Source organism: Peromyscus eremicus, chromosome 5 (genome assembly GCF_949786415.1).
Source record: "Peromyscus eremicus chromosome 5, PerEre_H2_v1, whole genome shotgun sequence".
Taxonomy (NCBI): domain Eukaryota; kingdom Metazoa; phylum Chordata; class Mammalia; order Rodentia; family Cricetidae; genus Peromyscus; species Peromyscus eremicus.
Window position 1 is genome coordinate 45,554,401 of NC_081420.1, and position 6,596 is coordinate 45,560,996.

Here is a 6,596-nt window from a genome sequence, read left to right on the forward strand (position 1 = left end):
TAACTAAAGAATTAGGTTAGTTCATTTGTATGCCAGACTAGCCTTTAGAGGGATACTCAGACTTGCATCCGACTCAGGGTGTGTATCACATTTTATCAATACATACTATTTTCAAATGCCTTGCATCTTTGTTAAAACAAAGCAAAATAAAGAAGCAGGCACAATCACAATATACTGAGTACATCTGTATGTATATGCCAGGAATTCTGTAGTTTTCTTAACATTCAAGATTCCTATTTCACTTTGATGTGGAGCCAGGAAACATGTGCTGCTTTGTTTCATACATGTGTGTTATCATTATTGTTGTTAACTCAAGGCATTATTGTTTCTTTTTTGGTTTGTTTGTTTCAGCTTCCCTTATTCCATCACCTTTTTTCTACACTACCCACTCACCCTCTATCTCACTCCTACACTCTATAATTAAGGAAAAGAAATCTTTTCAAGTAATTATCAAGATTGGCTGTCTACTGTGTTCAAATTCATTAGATAATAGCTAACTCTACATTTATTTCACTCTGTACATAACGTTTTACTTTCTCACTTTTTCACTCTTCACAGTTCACATGGAAATAGTACCATAGCTGTAACAGGACATATTAAAGGTGTTCTCTAAACTTGGCGTATTTGGGGAAGCTTGGGTAGAAGGAAGATGGTATCTTTGGCAGTGAGATACATGGGGAAGGAGGCAGCACCTTTAAAAATGCTTTTAGAAAAAAAATCACTGCTAGTGATTATCCCCAAGGAAGGTTCATGAAGCAAACTTAAGTAAAGCAAGAATAATATAAGAATAAATTCTGTCAGCATGTATGATATGTATGACATTCATGTACCACACATATTCTAAAACTAGAACCAGAACAAATAAGCACATTCAAATTTTAAATTATACATTATACAGAGATTCCCCTTTCAATGTTATTAAGTATTTTAAAAGAATGGTTTTCATTAGTTCACATAACAACCCCTTATAGATTAGCTAAGAAACTGAGAATTTCAAGTCTTACCAGAATTAGAATATGGAGAGTTGGGGTGATTTAGGAACAGGCGTATGTTTTGAAGTTTTCTTGGGTGATTTTGCCATGCAGCCAAGTCTCTCACTTTACAAAAACTGCCAGAAACTATGACTAATAAGTGTATACAGAATTTAACCAGTTCTCTGTTGCTAGATATTCTAGTTGTTAGATTTACCTGCCCCCAAGTTTTAAGTGTTTTCAAAGCTATTGATTTCGTGTACTGCAAAATGTTGCAACCACTTCAACAGGATGTGAAAAGCCCCATCCTGTTAAATTTTATTACTACAACATGAAAAATGCTAATTCAATGGGTGAAAGGTATTTTCTTTTATAATTTTAGCAGGTTTTGTAAATTCCTCTACTGACCAATCCATTGCTTGTTTTATCCATCAATTCCATTTGAAACTCCATCTGCCACTCAATACAATCTGTCTGCAGTAAGGATATTAGCCTTGAATTATTCTCACCTTTCCATGATGCTATATGTTTGGACACCTGTTTTTCTATCTTGACCCAGGCATGTCCATTGCTTTTCTGGCCACCGTGGTCATCACTTCTATAGCTCTGCTCAGTTCTGAGCATTAGCTAAACTCTGACCCTGCAGCTTGACTCTAGGAACAGTATGTCAAGCAGACTTCCAACAACCACAGACTGAAGGTCTATGAGCATCCAGATTTAGCCTTTCACACACACACATACACACACAGAGAGAGAGAGAGAGAGAGAGAGAGAGAGAGAGAGAGGGAAGAGAAGAGAAGAGAAGAGAAGAGAAGAGAAGAGAAGAGAAGAGAAGAGAAGAGAAGAGAAGAGAAGAGAAGAGATATTAACTGATTGGGTTACCTTTAAATGTGAAAAGGGGAGCTAGAGATGTCTCAGCAGTTAAAAGCGCAGGCTGTTCCTCCAGAGGACTAAGGTTCTGTTCCCAGGAACCATCTGTAACTCCAGTTCCAGAGGATCCAACGCCCTTTTCTGACCTCTGTTGTGGACAAATTTCTAAGCGGTCTTATTAAATAAAAACAAACCCTGGAGCCAGATATTGGGGTGAATTCTGGAAGATTAGAGAAATAGAACAAGCCACACCAACATCACCTCATCAATTCCTCAGCTGATCTTGTTTCCTCAAACTGAAAGCTTCTGAGTCCTCACCCGAATGGATCTCAGCTGAACTGCTCTAAAAGCTAAATGCTTAAAAGGCTCTAGTTCCTGGTCATCATACTTTATATACCTTTTTGCTTCCTGCCATCACTTCCTGGGATTAAAGGCGTGTGTTACTATGCCTGGATGTTTCCAGTGTGGCTTTGAACTCACAGAGATCCAGATGGATCTCTGCCTCCTGAATGCTAGGATTAAAGGTGTGTGCTACCACTGCCTAAACCTATGTTTAATATAGTGGCTGTTCTGTTCTCTGACCACCCCAAAAGTTTATTGGGGTGCACAATATATCAACCACACTCTGTGGGCACCAGTCACACATGTGGTACATAGACTTACATGCAGACAAAACATCCATACACATAAAATAAAAAATTTTGAAACTCTTTTTTAAAGATTAGAATAAAAGAAACTTTTTTCCTATAAGATAAAATTGATACAAAAAGGAAAAGAAGAAGTTAAAATTTATTTGCAGATCATATGATTCTATACATAAAAGAACATAGACTCCAACAGAACTTCCTATAGCTGGTAAATACAGCCAACAAAGTAGCAAGATACACAATTAACACACAAAATTCATAAATTTTCCCATATTCAAACAACAAACAGACATAAAAAAAATCAAGAAAACAATACCAGTCACGATTACCTTCAAATTATATCTGGGACTAAAAATAAAATAAAATAAATGACCATTGATTGGCAAGATTAATATTGTGAAAATGGTCATTCAATCAAAAGAAACATACTACTTCAATAAAAGCTCCATCAAATTTCCAGTACAATTACACAGAAAATAAAAAACACCCACCTACCCCCCAAAAAACCAAGACAGACAAAATAATTCTGAACAACAACAAAAATAATTTAAAAATCCTGGAAGTATCACAATCCTAGATTTCAAGTTGTATTACAAAGAAACAGTAATAAAAGCAGCATGGTACTAGCATAGAGGTGTTTTGTGGGATTCCTAACTGTGGTGCAGGTGTGTCTCTGCCTCTTTTGCCTGCTGTTGGAACTCTCTTCCTTCTACCGGGTTGCCTTGTCCAGCCTTGGTATGAGGGCTTTTGCCTTGTCCTGTTGCATCTTGTTTTGTCCTGTTTGGTTGTTGTCTCTTTGAGACCTGCTTTTTCTGAAGGGAAATGGAAGAGGAGTGGGTCTGAGGAAGAGGGGAGGGGTGGAGGAACAGGGAGGAGTAGAGGGAGGGGAAACTGTGGTCAGGGTTATTGTATGAGAGAAGAATCTATTTTCCATAAATAAGGAAAAAGAACATACTTATTGATCAGTGAGATAGAATGGAGGACCTACATAAAAGGCCGCACTCTTATTTCTACTTGACTTCTCATAAAGAAGCTGTAATGGTTTCAGTGAGAATGTCACTCAAGGGTCATAACTTAAACACAGGGTCCCAAGTTGTTGGAAGTGGAAGTTTACAAGGTCTGGCACTATTAAAGGAAGTATGTCACTGTAGGTTGGATTTGAGGCCATTTCCAGTTCTCTCTCTCTTCTCTCTCTCTCTCTCTCTCTCTCTCTCTCTCTCTCTCTCTCTCTCTCTGTTTCATGCTTGTAGTTCAAGAGGTGACTGTCGCTACTTACTACAGCTGCTATGACTGCCAAATGTTTCTACGATTTCCCCATCATATGGACTTTCAACCTCTGGAACCTTACACTAAAAATAAACTCTCTTTCATAGGTTGCCTTGATCATAATGTTTTACCACAGTAGCAGAAAAGTAAACAACACAGAGGCCAACAACACACATTGGAGAAAAGACAGAGTTTTCAACAAATGGTGCTGGTCAAACTGGATAGCTACATTTAGAAAAATGAACCTGGATCTTTGTCTCTCACCCTGCACAAAACACAGCTCCAAATGGATAAGGACCTCAACAAAAGACATGGTACCCTGACTATGGTAGAGGAGAAAGTATGGCATATGCCTGAACTCATTGTCACAGAAAGGACTTTCTAAACAGGCTACCCATGGCATAGGCATTAAATCCAACTATTAATAAATGGGACCTCACATAACTAAAATGCTTCTGCACAGCAAAGGATACCATAACCCAAGAGAAGAAATAGCCTATGGAATGGAACAAAACTTCTTGTTAAAAATCTATTTATTTATTTATTTTTCATCCCAGCCACAGATTCCCTAATTCTGACAGAGAATTGCTAGCTAGAATATAAAAAGAACTTTAAAAACTAAAAAATAAATAATCTATTTTCATATCTTGAATTATTTTCACTGTTTTATTCAATTGTGCTTTCATAGTCTTTATTCAGACGTTTACTCATCTCCTCTTTAAGTTCATAATTACTACTTGAAATCATTGTTTTATGTATAAACTAAATTACTTTTCTCGGGGAACATTATGATGGGGATGCCAATTAATGGAGAAGACAGTGTGTCTTGGTTAGTCATGTTGTATTTCTGTTGTAAAACCTAGGCATCTGGTGTCAGATTATTGTTAGGGTTTCTTAATACGGATGTCTGGTCTCACCTTTGTCGAGAGGGTGTTGGGATATTTGCTGTTACCCTAATTTGTCAGGTTGTGGGTCAGCTGGATGTTGCAATAACAGCTCAGCTAGGAGATAAGTTCAACCAAGAATCAGAACCCCTGTAGACTTAGAATATTCTAGGTGATAATCTTCAGATGTCTGGAGGGCTTGGAGGTTTTTTGTTTTTGTTGTTGTTGTTCTTTTTTTGAAAATGTTAGCATTTCATTAACCTACTTGGTGGCTTCAAGCCACCAGGATAAAGGCACCTCCAATATCCTTTATCTTCTCTTCAGCTCTTCTGCTGAAAAATTTGGCTTTCACGGTGACAGGCTGCTTAGGGAGCTTTCCCTTCCCCAGAATTTTGTAGTAGCCCGATCACACAACATCAATCATGGGAGCAGCTCCATTCTTGTTCTTTTCAGTGTTGACCCACCCATGTCTGCTCACTGTCCAGTGTCTACAATGTATCCAGGTTGACAGTCGGGCAGAAGCTCTGGTTCCCCTTTAAATGGTAATGTCTCATACCAACTTTCCCAAGGTAGCCTGGATATTTGTCGAAGTTGATCCTGTGGTGAAGCATACCTCCAGCATCCCCACAGCCTCCTGGGCGCTTGAACTGTTTACCATGCGGCCATGGCCATGGCTCATGTGACCCCGGAGTTTCTGGGTCTTCCTCTGTCTGGATGGCATGGCAGCAGCAGAAACGAAAGAGCGGGCTTGCAGTTTCTAAAGGTGGTTCTTGTGCCGCAAGGGCTGTGGTTCACAGTTGGAGTGATGCATCCTTGGTGGGAGAAGACCTAATGATGCTACATCAGCATAATATAGAGGTAAATGAGGTGGAGAGCACCCTTGGAATCTCTATCTGGGATTTCATGTACAGGAGGTCACATGGTCCTAGAACATCTGGTGGGTAGCATGGCAGGCTGGCTCTGGGGTCCCTACATGGTGTCCCAGGTCCTTACCTGGGATTTGAGTTGCAGGACCCCACACAGTCCCAGAGCAGTGTAGTGTAGTGGGTGGGATAGCCGAAGAAGAGGCAGGTGGACTGGCTGTAGGGATTCCTACTTGGAGTCACAGTCATATGACTCCAGTCTGAACTGTGGGTGGAATCACTGGCCAGTGAGTATACTGGTTCTGGGAGTACCTACCTGTGGCTCCAGTTTTTAGGACTATACAAAGTCCCTGGTTATTTGCAGTGAGTGGTGTAGCTAGCAGGCAAGCAGGTGGACTAACTCTGAAGTTCCCTATCTTGGGCTCCAGGTTACAGATCGCCATGCAGTTAGTTGTAAGATAACACAGACTGCATTAAATGTATAAGAACTCATTCTACTAACGTTTGGTTGTCTCTTAAAATATCCCTAAGAAACTTGGTAATCATTTTTCTTGAATTTTTAAGTGTATCTAATTTTCAAGAATTCTTTCTAACACTTTTACCTTTTACCACTGGAATTATTAATGAGATTGACTTATGGAATACGGGGTCATTTTTGTTATTATGATCTTTTTTTTGCTACTCAGTGCTTCATTCTGAGTGAGTCAAATACTAGGAAAGACAGTATTACTACTGGGTGTGTGTATGAAAATTTTCCAAGGGCTCTCAGGCATGAATCCTCTTTAATGGAATCAATTGCTCCATTCTTAATGTCTCTGTGTTTTCCCTAAATTGATCTTCCTGAGAACAGACCCAGGATCAAGTCCAGCCATCAGGCTGACTCCTTTCCCATCACATCTCACAATTGCCTTTTGTTCTGAATAAGAAAGACAGGACTCTCACCCATCTGAATTTAACTAGTTGCATCCAAGATTTAAATCTCTAATCCCTAAGAAAGTTTCAAAATATAGCTCTAGGTGTTGAGAAAATAAATGATGTTAATGACTACTTAATAACCTTCCAAGCTTGTTACTTGTTTTTGAAGTCTTCACTATC

At 39.2% G+C, this 6,596-nt stretch overlaps 1 pseudogene; it reads right to left on the reverse strand.

The window, feature by feature from the left end:
• Nucleotides 1-4,912: 4,912 nt before the first annotated feature.
• LOC131910473 (large ribosomal subunit protein uL15-like) lies at nucleotides 4,913-5,359 on the reverse strand (annotated as a pseudogene).
• Nucleotides 5,360-6,596: the final 1,237 nt, after the last annotated feature.